The following is an 18,151-nucleotide window of genomic DNA, read 5'->3' on the forward strand; positions in this document are numbered from 1 at the left end:
ACACCAATAAAACAAATAACCCAATAAATAAATGGGCTAAGGAACTGAACAGACATATATCTTCTCACAAGAAGACATACAATCAATCAACAAATAATTGAAAAAAATGTTCAACATCTCTAGCAATTAGAGAAATGCATATCTGACTCCAGTCAGAATGGCACTTATTGAGAATATAAGCAATAATAAGTGTTGGCAAGGATGTAGAGGGAAAGGAACACTCTTGCATTGCTGGTGGGTCTGCAAATTGGTGCAACCAATCTGGAAAGCAGCATTAAGATTCCTTAGAAAACTTGAAATGAAACCACCATTTGACCCAGATATCCCACTCCTCAGTTTATACCCAAAGTACTTAAAAACAGCATACTACAGAGACTCAGCCACATCAATGTTTATTGCAGCACAATTCACAATAGCTAAACTGTGGAACCAACTTAGATGCCCCTCAATAGATGAATGGTAAAGAAACTGTGGTAATATACACAATGGACTATTACTCAGCATAATAAAGTCGTAATAGAATTATGGCATTTGCAGGTAAATGAATTGAGTTGGAGAATATCATGCTAAGTGAAGTAAGCCAATCTCCCTAGAAACCAAAGGTCAAAAGTTTTCTCTGATAAGTGGATGCTGATCCTTAATGGAGATGAAGAAAGGAGCATGGGATGAATAGAGGAACTTTGGATGGGACAAAGAGGAGGGAGGGTAGGGAGCAGGCATGGAGGTAGAAAAGATGGTAGAAGGAGATGGACATCATTATTCTGGATACATGTATGAAGACATGATTGGTGTGACTCTACTTTGTGTACACTCAAAGAAATGAAAAATTGAGTTCCATCTGGGTAGAATGAATCAAAATGCATTCTGCGGGCATGTATAAGAAATTAGAACAAATAAATTTTAAATTTTAAAAATGATAAAAGTGAAAATAAGATAATGAAATGACAAACCAGTGACTGCAAAATATATTTAAAAATCATATATTTAAAGGATTATTTATAGAATATAGAAAGAACACTCAAAACTCAATAAAAAGAAATCAAATAATATAATTTTACATAGATGAATTATTTGAACAGACTCTTCGCCAGAAAAAGTATAAACAGCAAATAATCACTGAAAAAAGTCCAGTATCATTAGTCTTTAGAAAAATAAAATTAAAACAACCAGGAGTTACCATGACACATCTATTAGAATATGAAAACTAAAAAGACCAACTATACTGGGAGTACCAGGAGGTAGAAAAACTGAAATATTCATATGTCTTCATGAGAATAAAAAATACTACAGCCCAGTTTGTATGCCAGTTGAGAGTTTCTTACATTTTTTTATATTTTATGTTTTATTTTGGATTGACACATTATATCAACCCATATTTATGGGATACAATGTGATGTTTTAATTCATGAATGTACTAGATGGTGCTCATTAACTCAGTATATTTAATATATCCATCAAAAATTTTTGTAATTTCTTTATGGTTAGTATATTCAAAATTTTCCTTTCTAGCTATTTCAAGATATGTAATGTATCATTGTTAATTATTTTCACATTTTGCACCACAGAACACCAAAATTTACTCCTCCTCTCTAAGTGACATTGTGCCTATCTAACAACCTCTCCTCATCCATGTACTTCCTACTTTCCCCGTTTTCTTAAAATATAAAACATGCATCTATTATCTAATACAATTGTTCTACTCACAGGCATTTATCTAAGGGTGATAAAAGTATATATCCACACAAAACGCCTCACATAGATGTTCTAATAGTTTTATGTAATACCTAAAACACAATCTAATTGCAAATAGGTAGCTTCTTCTATTATTTTTCTATATTTGTCTTCCATGTACAAATGCTTTCTATACTTGCAAGCAGTGTAATTGTAGAATCTGAGGAAATTTGGCTGTCATTTTATCCATTTACACACAAGCTTTCAAATGTGTGTTGCTATGTACATTAACATAGGCTGAATTTTATGCTTTTTCCTTTAATTTTTATGACTGGAAGAAACACTATCTTCAAAAAAATTGCTTTCAGCTTTGCAAAATTCAGGCAAATATGCTTATACAAAACACTTCTTCTACTTTACCTTCTACTTAGTGCTCTTTTACCTTTCTCCTCCAGTGTTTCCTGTATCCCAGCGGGATATCATTGGTTCATGAACAATAAATTGAGTTGTCTAATGCTTTTAAATATTTTTAAAGAAACTCAGTTTTTAAGCTTCTTTTCACATTTCTTACCTGTTGTTGAGTTTGCCTGTCATTTTTAGTGTAGCATAATTGCACATCGTAACATTAAAGGGTGTCACTTATTTTAAGGGTGAATGCTAAAATGGATAACTATCTGGATTATAACTTTGAAATAACAGAATGAATGTTACCATACATGCAATGCCTACATTCAACTTTCAAGCATATTGAAGGAAAAAGAAAGGATAAAGGTGTATTTTGATAGTTATTATTTCTCCCTACAATTTTGTATTTTGTTTTACATAATATCATACATGTTGCACCTAAGGTATCTACATTTATATATCTAAGTAAATAATTTTAAGATTCCTACATTCCTTGTTCTGATTTGTTCTGATTATGAATCTTAGAAATGATTTCTATAAAAAAAGAAATAGGAAGTTGAGGAGTAGGAGCAGATAAAGAACTAAATGCAGTGTTGTGTACATCTCTACGGAAGCCTGTATTTTTTAAGATATGCATGTGCATATTTATTTTGAGGGAAAAATGAAACATGTTAAAATATAGCAAATGGAAAGACAAAAAAATATTTTAAACATCATTCTTGGCACTGTTGATATGTTCAGATAAAACTAGTTTTCCTATTTTCCCTTCCTTTTATTCTGTTTCTATTGTTTGTGTGTGTGCACACACGCACGCACACACACACACACACACACACACTCACACACACACTCCCAAACTTGTATAGTGTACTTTAATATCTTTGATCACAAACTCTGAAAGCCTACATCTGTTTCTCTCTGAATTAAAAGTAAATTTTAACTGATCCAAGTAGTTAAAGCTTCATTAAAATTTCAGATAAAGCAGGATAAATTCCACCAAAGTATTCTGTGCTATTTCGAGGAGCACCACTGATCACTGCAAAATCACAGACATGATCCCAGAGTGGCTGATCTGCTGTGAAAGTTCTTATTTCATGTGAATTTCAAAGAAGACTATCAAAGTCTTTCCTAATTTCACATGCTGATATTTTTAGGGAAGCTATTAAACAGAAAAACAGTCTTCTTAATATCACCACATTTCTACATAGTGTTTTATGGGTTCTCTGCATCATATGAAATGAGGTCTATTACCATAAAGATGTATTGATTTAAGTGTACAATGTATTTTCTTTCAAAATTGTAAGACTTGAAGTAGCCATTTCTTTTATTAGGACATTTCTCTCGGGACAGGAAAATAAAAAAGTAGAAAGAGAAGAAAACTCCTTGTCTTTTTTCATCAATAGTGTGTTATAGATTGTCACTCATTGGTCTTTGACTTCAGAAACTTGCAGTGGAAGTTATCCTGCAGTTAAGCTAAGTGAAAATAAAAATCTAAAAAGAAAGCATATGATTCATTCATATCTTAATTTTAAATGGCTTCAAGAAAGTTAGGTAAAATTTTATTTACAATATGCAATACATATCATTTTCACCAGTTCTCTTTCCCAAGTAGTTAGTAGACATGTACTGAATTCTTAATAGTCATAAAATGCCTTAATAGATACTCAGATGGACTGGAATATATATTTCCAATAATTCTTCTTTACTATGTGTTTTACTTGAATAAGCTTTGCTTTGCTTTATCATTGGTTTGCAAGCACTATCAAAATAAGTGCAAATACATTATCATTGACTAGTTTCTAAACTATTTCTGTTTTACCTAAATTTTGTTATATTAATCATGATTATCATGGTTGGTATCAGAAACAGAAAAAATATTGAGTCACGAAGGAGGAGGAGTTTACTGACTCCTGTAATCTAAAGAATGGTTTGGTGTCCATTCCCAAGCCTCAGGAAAGCTTGGAACAATACATGAATGCTTCTCAGACCTATAGTAAAGAAATCATTAAATTGTATTCAGTCTTCAAAAAGAAGGAGATTCTGCCATTTGTGATAATGTGGATGAACTAGAGAACATTATGCCAAGGGGAATCAACTGCCAGAAGGAAAAACATTGCTTAGTCTCATCTATATGAGGAATCTAAAAAAAAATAATAATAATACACAGAAACTGAGAGTAGACCATGATTACCAGTGTGGTGGAGGAGAGAGAGAAGCCAAAAGGTAGGATGAGTTAAGTCTAAAAGTCAAAGGTACAACAGGATGACTGTAGGTAATAACATTGTATACTGGTAATTTGCCAGCACAGTGGATTTTAAGTACATTTACTCCCCCCACACACCACCCACACACAAATGAATGAAAGTAATATGATTATACAAGATGCTGGACATAATTATTTGCATAAGTGTATAATCTCACATCACTATGTATATTTATATGTATTTCACATCAGTATATCAAAACATCTTACTCTATACCTGGAAGACATTCATGAAAATATAGTTCATGAAAGCTTTAATGAAGAGATAAACTATGATCATGAGTCAAAAGTACTTTACCATTGAAAACTTAAATTATTCCCCAATTTAATTTAATCTTAAAGCAACCTCAACCAGCAGAATTTTGGATAAATAATGTAAACTATCTAAAATGGATATGCAAATGCAAAGAACATTAAATAAAAATACATCTTGATAAAGAATAAATTTGGAAGATTTGTGTTTAACTAGAGTGGCAAACATTAAAAGGATGTGAAACACCAAATGTTGACAAAGAAATATAGTAACCAGACTCTAACAAGATTAGTGGTAAAAGGACCAATCATCATGCAAAAAGTTGTGCTAGTTTGTTACAAAGTTAATTATGCATTTACCTATGGAACAGATTTTTTTCATCTGAATAATTATCTAAGAGATATAAAAGCATTCATACACAAATATGTATATGTTCAATAACTTTTATAATAGCCCCAAAAAGGAAATGTACCATGTTTTATCAATACAGGATGGATAAAATGCTGTGGAATAATACTCAGTAATGAAAAGGAAGGTACTATGGATGCATACAACATGAATAATCATCAAAAACACGCTGAGTAAAGCAGGCTCACATATCTCTATTATTTGATTCAATAATTTTAATCAAGGTAATGGAATGACTCAATCATAAAAAAATATATGAAAAGTGATTACTTTTCATTGGTAAAGACAGAGTCTAAAACGGTAGCTGAGAAGATGGTCTGGTGATGGTAATGTACTTAATATTGAAGGAGGTGTGGTTTGCTCTATCAATTTGTCAAATTTATTAGGGCACATTATATTTATGCATTTTATTTCATGTAAGTTTTACCACCAAGGAAAAATAAGAAATACAAACAAATCAATTGAAGTATACTTGGTAATATACATGCTAAAATGTTTATGGCGATTTTAGCCATAATCTGATTAGACTAATCTGATGTCTACAGATTAGTTTGAAAATCATCAAAAAAACAAAATAGATCAATTAGAGCAAAATAGTAGAGCCTAAATCAGCAGTCATATAGTGTTAACTTGTACATTTTTTCAACTTTTGTGTCTGAAATTTGTTAAAGAATATTGGGGAAAAAAATCAATCTTAAAGACAGAGAAAGAAAAAAAAAAGCCCTGTGAAAGAAAACAGTTTTATTCTAATAGCCCCAAATCAGAAAGGACACTAAAATCCATTAGCAGGTAACTGGCAAACAATTTGTCATGTTTTTCAGAAAGGATGAATTAATGCTGGAGATGCATTAGCAAAAGTGGATGAGGCTCAAAAGCATTAGTCTGTGCAAAAGATGCTGGACATAAAAAGGTAGACCACATGATTCTATCATGGAAAATTATAGAACAGGAAAAAACTAATCTCTCATGACATAAAACACATCAGTTTTGCCTGGGGACAGGTAATGGAGGGAAGTGAACTACTAAAAATATAAAGGCATTCAGAATGGTAACAAATGTTCCATATTTTAATTCTGATACTGATGTATGTATCTATTAGTTCCCACTGAGTTGCTCACTTAAATTGGCAAATTTATAATGTGAAATAATACTTCAGTATATCTAATTTAAGGAAAAAATCTATACTTGCGCTGATATTCTGATATTTCACAGGATAAGTTGTTTTCAGTCTTGCTGAGAACTGCAATAACTCCAGTGTGTTGACATTTTCTCAAGTCTCCCAAAGCTGGCTATCTCTATCACTCACTCAGGTGGTTGCTCTCAAACACAAGTGCCGAAAGTTAACCCAAATTTAAAGAGGAAGTACATGGACTTGTGAATACCTTGAAGTTTTTCAAAACAAAGCTCTATAAAGATGAGGATGAAATTGTAGCCCAAGAAGACCTAGAGCTAGTTGCACTAGACAGTTCTTTGGGTGCTCTTTCACCATCACTCTTCCTTTTTAATTTTATTTGCATATATTTTTATGAAGAGGACTTAGGTTTGTTTTCTGAAATTCAAGGCCTATATTGCCATAAATTCCTTTTTTTTACTCCTCCTATTCCTTTGTTCTTTGCTCTGAGACATGCTGGTACAGAAGTATTTTGTGAAGTGGTGTTCTATGAAACTAAATCAGAAAATATTTTGATACACCTTTGAAAACAAATATGGACTCTTCTCAGTCTACCTTAGATTAGGTGACTGGTTTGTCATTAATTAGTTTCTCTATACTCATATTCTTCTTGTCAGCTATGAATATAAAAAAGTACTTTTTAAAAGAATAATAGTGAATAATCTGAGATTGTCAAACAAGTTTGCTAAGAATGTGATAATGCTACAATTTTAAATATTATTCTTCTTATAAAAATTTTGTTAAAGATGTCCTTATGGCAGTGTCTTTATTTGACTCCCTGAGGCATCTTTGTGAAGACATAAGTAATCCAAAGAAAGTTTAAACAAGTGTATTTTTTTAGCAGAAATATACATTTAGGTATAACACATACTCTTTTCTGGAGTGAGAAAATGCAGTAAATATATTCTATCTATATATAAAATCAAATATTTTTGTGGTAAAGTTACTTATTTCCCAAATTTACATGTAAATTTAAAACATTTTCTGATTCTAATTTAAAGAAGGAAAATCCTACGCTTTTAAACAAATGTCATTATATAGTCTTTATTTCTACCATTCTTTACAATTTTGTTCTTAAATCTTCTAACAGTTTTATATGTATTTTAAGACATTTTAAAGTTTAATGTTTCTAAAATTTTAAAATTTTAAATCAATTCTGTGGATGAAATTCTTATTTTATACACATATAACTCAATGTTATATCCAGGTCAAGCAGATAGCAGATTACTAACTTTAATATCTACTAACCTATTCCCCATCACTCAGAATTGGTTTTGTATTTCAGATAAATCTTTATGCAATGATTTAAAAAATAATCCATTCAAGTTTTCAAATACATAATAAAATATGTAAATAATAAATATTCAAGATATAGGTAGTTGACAAAATATTATGATAGTAGCAATCAATTATTAAATGTGCATGTCTCAAAATTTATTCATCATATAGTAGTATTTCAAAGATTGAGAAGTCAATATCTTTCATCTATGAACAACTCCCAAGTTAGAAGCCTAAAATCAGGAAAATAGAACAGCCTTTAAAATGAATGACTAAAAGTGGGGTTTCTCACCTGTTTCAATATTATTTGGGGGGCAGCTATAAGTCAAAAAGTCTGTTGTCAGCAAATATGACTCATTTTCTCACAGTTGGAACAAGATCTTTTAAATTTCAGTGTATGTTTCCTTAGCAGTATTTCTCATTGCTTATGGATGGTACTTTGAACATTTATTTGTAAGTATTCTGATTACTTAGAAATTAATACTATCTAGAAAATATAAAGTACATCAAAATTCATGTAAAGAATTAGATGCTTGGATCAGTGCTCTACAAGGCAGGGATTTAGTTCATAACTCCCCAGTGATTAAGCTTTAATGTTGTAATCAGTAAAAATTCATGACTCTTTGATCTTTCAATAAGCATTAATTTGCATGGTAATTTACATAGTTAAATTGTGAAAATATTCCTTTGATCTTAGTAACCAAATGCTAAGACAAAATTTTGTTTTCTTATTTATTGCACCATTTTTACCACATGGATGTAGATTTGACTGCACACAGTTAAAACACACACACACACACACACACACACAAAAGAACAATAAGTTAAACAAGAAAATTATTAAATTCTCTTTTACATAAAGGAAGCCTAGAAGCAGGTGGTCAAGGCAAGTCTATATCAGGCCACTAGTGAATAACATATTTAATTTAATGCACTACCACCAAGGCTATGACTTGTAGTCTCAAGATTATCTCCTAGCCTAATATGGATGATGGAACTCCAGGTATTAAATGAAAAGTTTATAGGCCAGAAGAAACAATAGAAGAACTAATGAAGCAACTTCTAATTGAGTTGGTTCTGAAGAATTTTTCCTAGAATCTCCCACGTACTTCTCTTTTCATCACTACTTTTAAGCTGGTTATTCTAAACTAAGTTCTTCTCTTATAGGATTTGGTTGAAAACAGCAAGACATTGCTAATATAGGAAATATATGATCTAGTAACACAGAATTGATAAACATACATCTAATGGTAATTTTCTTTATACTGATACAAAAAAATATTTTTTAAGATATCAAATCATTGAAACACACCTTGACGTATATCTTCTGGTGTTTTCTATTATATTCTGGTATATTACATTTTGGACTAAAGTCTAAAGTAGTCCTTTCCTTCATAGGTAAATTGTACTATAAAAAATTGTATCCTTATTTTGTCAGATGATGAATAAGATGCTATCTTGACTGTCATAAAATAAATGACCAAAACATAATTAGTTCTTGGCTGATTATTATGAGTCATTGTATCTGTAGACTCAATATTTCCTTTAGGTCATAAACTTGCGATGTTTTTGATAAATTATAAAGTGTTGTTCATATTCTGTTTTCTGCATCTAAATTTTGGCACACTAAATTCATTGCTTCTGAACTTTCTTGACATTTGCAGCAGTGAATTGAGTTCAAATAGAGAGATTACCATATATTCCCATCTACAACCTGTAGCAATTTACCACTACTCATGGATCATGGGATTCTGCCAGAATTTCTTCTGTTTACCAAATATGGCACCATGCTTCTCACTCTCTGAAAAGGAAACTTTCCTCTTTCCTGTTCTCAAAATTTATCCTATTGAAATATTTTTAATTTTTTTGTCAGAAATATTTTGAAAAATGTGACATTTTGATTTTTTATTCATCAACAATGTGATTATAGGGATTCTCCTGTTTTCTTATGTTTAGATAGGATTTTAAGAGATGAGATTTAAACACTTGTATTTAAGTTGTTATCTTGCCTGAAATAGCAAAGCTTTATTTGGTATATGTTTGATGTACAACAATAATAAATTTATCTTATTTTATCCTCCTCATGTATTTACTAAAATAATTTCAAAATATATAGTATTATTTTATTTTAAATTCTTATAACATTTGTGGATTTATTTCAGGAATCTTAATTCCATTCAATTGGTCAGATTTTTATCTTTATGCCAAAGTTGTACTTAAGTTTACCAGTATAGCTTCATAGTAAATATGAAAATATGTAATGTAAACAGCAAATTTCATTTTCATTTTTAAAAATATTTCTGTGACTCTTCTAGACATTTTGCATTCCCATATAAGTTTTAGAAGTACCTTGTTCATTTCTGTAAATAAAACAACAATTACAAAAACTTTGCTGGAATATTTGTTATGATGATTCTGCCAAATCTGAAGATGATTTTAGAAATAACACTGTAAAATACCAAGCATTGAAATCTGTTAGGATAGAAATTTCTTTTTGAACCTTTTGTAGAGTACATTGTTTATTATACATTACAGTTTTTGCACATGTAGATAAATTTATTCTCTTATGTATTATATATTATGATATAATTATTAAAATGCTATAATTTTATTTTCTACTTGTTTGTTGAAAACATAAAGACATGCATTTGACATTTGTACTGAAGTCATATTTTTAAAATTTGTTACATTATTCAGTTTCTTTAAAATTCTTTAGATATATATTGTTTTCTATAAAAATATAATTTCAAGGCTTCCTTTTCAAACTTTATGCAATTTGTTATTATTTGTTGTTTTAATTGTTTTCCCCACAACCCAACTGCCTACAGTCACTACTCAGTTAATTCCATTAGGGAGTAACTCACTCATTAGATTAAGGCTAGAACCCAATCCTGTCTCCTCCAAATCGTCTTGCAATTCCTCACATGTGGGCTTTTGGGGGACACCTCATAACCAAACCATAACAATGCAAAAAAAAAAAAAAAAAAAAAAAAACATTTGACAAACTACAGCATCCATTTATACTCAAAATGTTAGAAAAACCAGGGATAGTAGGAACATGCCTCAACATTGTAAAAGCTATATATGCTAAACCCAAAGCCAACATCATTCTAAATGGAGAAACATTGAAAGCATTCCCTCTAAAAATTGGAACAAGATAAAGATGCCCTCTTTCACTACTTCTGTTTAACATAGTCCTAGCCATAGTCTAGCCAGAAGAAACTTTTAAATTAAAGGGAAATTAAAGGGAAACAAATAAGAAAAAAAAAGAACTCAAACTATACCTATTTGATGATGACATGATTCTATATTTAGAAGAGACCAGAGAACTTCTAGAACTCCTTAATAAATTCAGCAAAGTAGCAATATATAAAATTAATACCCATAAATCAATTGTGTTCCTATACATCAGTGATGAATCAAGTGAAAGAGAAATTAGGAAAACTATCCCATTTATGATACCCTTGAAAAAAATATAATATTGGGGAATTATTTTAACAAAAGATGTGAAAGATCTCTACAATAAAAACTACAGAACACTAAACAAAAATTGAAGAAGATCTTAGTAAATGGAAAGTTCTCCCATGTTCTTGGATAGGCACAATTAATATTATCAAAATGGCCATACTACCAAAAGCACTATACAGATTTAATAAAATGCCTATTAAAATTTCAGTGACATTCTTCATAGAAATAGAAAAGGCAATCATGCAATACTTTTGGAAAAATAAGAGGCCCAGAATAGCCAAAGTAATCCTTATCAAGAAGAGTGAAGCAGGAGGCATTACAATACAAGACAGGAAATTATACTACAGAGCTGTGGTAACAAAAATGGCATGGTAGTAACACCAAAATAGACATGTAGACCAATGGTACAGAATAGAACACCCAGAGACAAATCCTCATAAATGCAGTTATCTCACACTAGATACATGTGCCAAAAACATATATATTAGAAAAAGATAGCCTCTATAACAAATGGTTCTAGGAAACCTGGAAACTCATAGGCAGCAAAATTAAATTAAACCCCTATTTTTCACTATGCACAAAACTCAACCCAAAGTGGATCAAGGACGTAGGAATTAGACCAGAGACCCTATGCCTAATAGAAGAAATAGTAGGCCCAAATCTTCATCATGTTGGGTTAGGTCCTGATTTCCTTAAGAAGACTCCTATAGCACAAGAAATAAAATAAAGAATCCATAAATGGGATAAATTAAAAGGCTTCTTCTCAGCAAAGGAAACCTTCAATAATGTGAAGAGAGAGCCTACAGAGTGGGAGAAAATCTTTACCACCTGCACATCACATAGAGCACTATTCTCCAAGATATATAAAGAACACAAAAAAACTTAATATCAAAAAAACAAACAACGCCAAAAAACTTAATACCAAAAAAAAAAATACAATCAATAATTAGACTAAGGAATTGAATGACATTTCTCAGAAGAAGATATATAAACAATCAACAAATAAATAAAAAAAATGTTCACCATCTCTAGCAATTAGAGATGTCATCTCACTCCAGTCAGAATGGCAGTTATCAAGAACATAAGCAACAATAAGAGTTGGTTAGGATGTGGGGGAAAAGGCACACTCATACATTGCTGGTGGCATTGCAAAATGATGCAACCACTCTGGAAAGCAGTATGGAGATTCCTTAGAAAATTTGGAATGCAGGCACCATTTGATCCAGATATTCCACTTCTCAGTCTATACCCAAAGAACTTAAAATCAGCATACTATAGTAATGCAGCCACGTTCAATCTTTACAGAAGCTCAAATCACTATACCTAAAATGTGAAACCAACCTAGATGTCATTCAATAGATGAATGGTTAAAGAGAATGTGGTATACATACACAATGAAATATTATTCAGCTTTAAAAGTGAATAAAATTATCGCATTTGTATGTAAATAGGTGCAGTTGGAGAATATCATGCTGAGTACAGTAAGTCAATCCCCCAAAAAACAAAGCCAAACATTTTCTCTGATAATTTGATGCTGATCCATAATGGGGGGAGGGCATGGGAAAAATGGAGAAACTATGAACTGGGCAAAGGAGATAGGAAGATTGGTAGAAGGAGATGGACATCATTATGGTACATACAGGTATGAATGAATGAATGGTGTGACTCTACATAGTATACAGCCAGAGAAATCAAAAGTTTTGCTCCATTTGTGTACAATGAATTGAAATGCATTCTGCCATCATGAATAACTAATTAGAAAAGAAAATAAATTAAAAAAATAAAAGAATGGGAAGTTATATTCCATGTGTGTATAAAATATCAAAATACATTCTACTTTCCTGTATAACTGAAAAGAACAAATTTAAAAATTTATATTGTTGTATATATTCAAAAAAGACATATGTTGGCTATTTTTTTCTGTAATTTTGTAGTATTTTTTTTGTACAACGTATCTTGTGTTTTTCAAGAAATATGTGTAAAGTTATTTTATCATTATTATTTCTTATTGAAATACTGGAATTTACCAGTGAAGAAATCGGTTATAGAAGTTTTCCTGTGTACAGAGATTTTTATTTACTTTTAATTTGAAATAATTATAGATTCATAGAAGTAGAAAAAAATAGTAAAGTTTCCATGTACCCTTCATTGGGTTTCTTAAAATGGGCATTGCTTGCTTAACTATGACAAACTATCGAACCAGGAAATTGACATTTGTCCACCTTGGTTTTACAGTTCTATTTCATTTTACCACATGCAGAGATTTATATAACTCCACTAAAAACAAGATATTAATCACTTCCATTAAAATATGTTATTTGCCTGTACAACTATGCAATAATAAAGCCCACAATTCTATAAAATTAAAAATGCACTATTAAAAATATTAATCTATTATATTACCACAAAAAGATCCTTCATGCTCCAGCATTCTAATTATACCTAATCACCACTTCTAATCCCTAGTACCACTAATCTTTGTTCCACTTCTATAATTGTGTCATGCCATGAATGGTATATAAATTGAATCGTATCATAAGTAACCTTTAGATACTAGCTTTTTTTTGTTCACTCAGTGTAATTCCTTAAAATGCAACTAAATTACCACACATATCAAAAGTCCCAAACCTAATATACGCTTAAGATTTAAGTTTCCACTACAGAATAGAGAGATCATCTATTATGGAACATTACATAGTATTCTGTAAAAGTCAACACCTTAGTAATATAACTAAATTAGAGCCCCCCAACCCCCCAAAAATGGCTAATTTGGATTTGGATTAGCAAACAAGTGTTACTATTAAACTTCAAAAATCTGTTTGTTCTTCCAAAACAAGTTTAAAAACATTTTTTACATATTTTTTTAGTTGTAGTTGAACACAATATCTTTATTTTATTTATTTTTACGTGGTGCTGAGGATCAAACCCAGTGCCTTGCACATACTAGGCAAGCACTCTCCCACTGAGCCACAACCTCAGCCCAAGTTTAAAATTTTAAAAAAAAGAAATATTCAACCATAATAATATAACTTTTGTAGTATCTAGTCAAAATTTAACAAACATACAAAGAAGAAAGAACATATAATATATAGATGGAGTGAAATTTCACCAGAGAAACAGAAATGACAGAAGTTATGAGGGTAGCATATATGGATTCCAAAACCACTATTATGAGTCTTAAAAGTGTGTCCAAGCATATAATCAATAACAGAAAAATACTGAGAAATGAGAAGAAAAATGGAACTTAAAGATCCAAATGAAATTTCTGTGTATAAAAATATAAATCTAATGTGCAAACAGTCTATGTATTCGTCAGTAGAAGAATGGGAAAGAAACTGTGAGTTATACTCTATACACAGCAAAACAGGATCCAGCCAAAGAAAGAGATCTGCCATTTGCTACACATGGATGAATAAGCCTGGAGAACATCATTCTAAATGAAAGAAGCCAATCACTGAAAGAAAAGTATTGCATGATGTCACGTACACTTTGATTTAAAAATTTAAAAGTCAAATATTAAAAGATAATGAACTGTGGGCTGGGGTTATGGCTCAGTGATAGAGCACTCGCCTTACACGTGGGAGACCCTGGTTTCAATCCTCAGCAACACATAAAAAATAAATAAGTGAAATAAAGGTATTGTGTCCAACTACAACTAAAAAATAAATATTTATAAAAAAGATAATAAACTGGTTATCAGACACCAGGGTATTAGAAGAGAGAATGAGGTAGTAGAAGAGAGAATATAGGTCTAAGAATACAAAGTAGCAGATAAAAGGATGAAATTGTAAAGACACAGTTCCTGAGTACAACATAAGAACTGTAGTTAATAATGGTGAAATTTTTTTTCTCCTTACATAAACTTGTAGAATTTGTGTATATTTTTTCTAACAAGTAGAACCAAATCAATTAACTAAACTGTTCATTCAAAAACGAAAATCTTGTCAAATACTTGGATTAATTTACAGTTTGTTGTGGAGTTGACTGGTTTTATTTTATGTTCTTCTTTTTTTAAAACACTGAACAACGAATAGACCAAATTGACAACATTGTAGGTGCAGAAAACACTCATCCTTTTTTTGTATCAAACTAATACATATGCATGACTTATGTTTACTTATGGTCTCCATTGACTTTCTTTTTTAAAATTTATTCTAATTTGTTATATATGAAAGCAAAATTCATTTTAATTTATATTATACATATACAGCATTATTTTATTGTATATCTGATTGTACAAAACATAGAGTCACATCATTCATGTCTTTCTACAAGTAATTAGGGTAATTATGTCTATCTCATTCCACCTTCTATTCTACCCCCATGACCCCTCCCTTTCCCTCCCTCCCCTTTGCCCTATCTAGAGTTTGTCCAATCCTCTCATGCTCTCCCCCAACCCCATTATAAATCAGCACCTTATATCAAAGAAAATATTCAGCCTTTGGTTTTGGGAGAATGGCTTACTTCACTTAGCATTATATTCTCCAACTCCATCCATTTATAAGCAAATGCCATGATTTTATTCTCTTTTATTGCTGAATAATATTCATTGTGTATATTTACCACATTTTCTTTATCCATTCATCTAGTGAAGGTCATCTAGTGTTGTTCTGTAGTTTAGTTATTGTGAATTATGTTGCTATAAACATTGATGTGGCTGTGTCCCTGTAGTATGCTGATTTTAAGTCCTTTGGGTATAGACTGAGGAGTGGGATAGCTGGCTCAAATGGTGCTTACATTCGAAACTTTCCAAATTGGCTACATGAATTTTCAGTTTCAAAAGCAATGCATGAGTGTGCCTTTTTTTCCTATATCCTCACCAACATTTACTGTCATTTGAATTCTTAATAGCTGCCATTTTGACTGGAATGAGATAAAATCTTAGAGTAGTTTTGATTTGCATTTCTCTGATTGCTAGAGATGTTGAACTTTTTTTTGTATATTTGTTGATTGATTGTATATCATCTACTGAGAAGGGTCTCTTCAGTTCCCTGGCCCATTTATTGACTGAGTTATTTGCTTTTTTAATAAGATTTTTGAGTTCCTTATATATCCTGGAGATTAGTGCTCTATCTGTTGTGTAAATGGTAAAAAAAAAAATTCTCCCAAGATGTAGGCTCTCTATTCAACTCACTGAATGTTTCTTTTGCTGAGAACAAGCTTTTTAGTTTGAATCCATCCCATTTACTTATTCGTGATTTTAGTTCTTGTGCTATAGTAGTCTTATTAAGAAAGCCAGGGCCTAATTTGACATGATGGGGATGTAGGCCTACTTTTTCTTCTATTAGTCATAAGGTCTCTGCTTAAATTCCCAGGTCCTTTGTTTACTTTGAGCTGAGTTTTATGCATGGTGAGAGATTGGGGGTTTACTTTTATTTTGTTGCATATGGATTTTCAGTTTTTCTAGCACCATTTGTTGAGGAGGCTATCTTTTCTCCAATCTATGTTTTTGGCATCTTTGTATAATATAAGATCACTGTAATTATTTGGTTAGTCTTTGTGTCCTAAATTCTGTACCATTGGTCTTCCAGTATATTTTGGTGCCAATACCATGCTGTTTTTATTACTATTGCTCTAATATGGTTTAAGTTCTGCTTTAGAGATGCTGCCTGCTTCATTCTTCTTGCTTGTAATTGCTTTAGCTATTCTGGGTCTCTTATTTTTCCAGACAAATTTTATGACTGATTCTTCTATTTCTATAAGGAATGTCATTGGAATTTTGATTGGAATTCCATTAAATCTATATAATGCTTTTGGTAGTATGGCATTTTGATAATATTAATTCTGCCTGTACAAGAACAAGGGAGACTTTCCATCCTCTAAGGTTTTCCTTATTTTTATTTTTTGGCGTTCTGTAGTTTTCTTTCTTTTTTTTTTTTTTTTTTTTTGATTTTCCAAGTTAACTTTATTTTTTTTTATTGGTTGTTCACACCATTACAAAGCTCTTGACATATCATATTTCATACATTAGAATCAAGTGGGTTATGAACTCCCATTTTTACCCCAAATACAGATTGCAGAATCACATCGGTTACACATCACATTTTTACATACTGCCATATTAGTGACTGTTGTATTCTGCTACCTTTCCTATCCTCTACTATCCCCCCTCCACTCCCCTCCCATCTTCTCTCTCTACCCCATCTACTGTAATACATTTCCCTCCATGTTTGTTATCCCATTCCCCTCATAACCTCTTATACGTAATTTTGTATAACAATGAGGGTCTCCCTGCATTTCCATGCAATTTCCCTTTTTTTTTCTCCCTTTCCATCCCACCTCATGTCTCTGTTTAATGTAAATCTTTTCTTCATGCTCTTCCTCCCTGTTCTGTTGTTAGTTGCTCTCATTATATCAAAGAAGACATTTGGTATTTGTTTTTTAGGGATTGGCTAGCTTCACTAAGCATAATCTGCTCTAGTGCCATCCATTTCCCTGCAAATTCCGTGATTTTGTCATTTTTTAGTGCTGTGTAATACTCCATGGTGTATAAATGCCACATTTTTTTTATCCATTCATCTATTGAAGGGCATCTGGGTTGATTCCACAGTCTAGCAATTGTGAATTGTGCTGCTATGAACATCGATGTGGCAGTATCCCTTAAGATCTTCAGGAAATAGTCCGAGAAGGGCAATAGCTGGGTCAAATGGAGGTTTCATTCCCAGCTTTCCCAGGAATCTCCATACTGCTTTCAAAATTGGCCACACCCATTTGCAGTCCCACCAGCAGTGTACAAGAGTACCCTTTTCCCCACATCCTCGCCAGCACTCATTGTTGTTTGACTTCATCATGGCTGCCAATCTTACTGGGGTGAGGTGGTATCTTAGGGTGGTTTTGATTTGCATTTCCTTGACTGCTAGAGATGGTGAGCATTTTTTCATGTACTTGTTGATTGATTGTATATCCTCCTCTGTGAAGTGTTTGTTCATGTCCTTGGCCCATTTGTTGATTGGGTTATTAGTTTTCTTATTGTCTAATTTTTTGAGTTCTTTGTATACTCTGGATATTAGGGCTCTATCTGAAGTGTGAGGAGTAAAAATTTGTTCCCAGGATGTAGGCTCCCTATTTACCTCTCTTATTGTTTCTCTTGCTGAGAAAAAACTTTTCAGTTTAAGAAAGTCTCATTTGTTGATTCTTGTTATTAACTCTTGTGCTATGGGTGTCCTATTAAGGAATTTGGAGCCCGTCCCCACAATATGTAGATCGGAGCCAACTTTTTCTTCTATCAGACGGA

The sequence above is a fragment of the Spermophilus citellus genome (assembly GCF_964194105.1).
Source record: "Spermophilus citellus genome assembly, chromosome: 5".
Taxonomy (NCBI): Eukaryota; Metazoa; Chordata; class Mammalia; order Rodentia; family Sciuridae; genus Spermophilus; species Spermophilus citellus.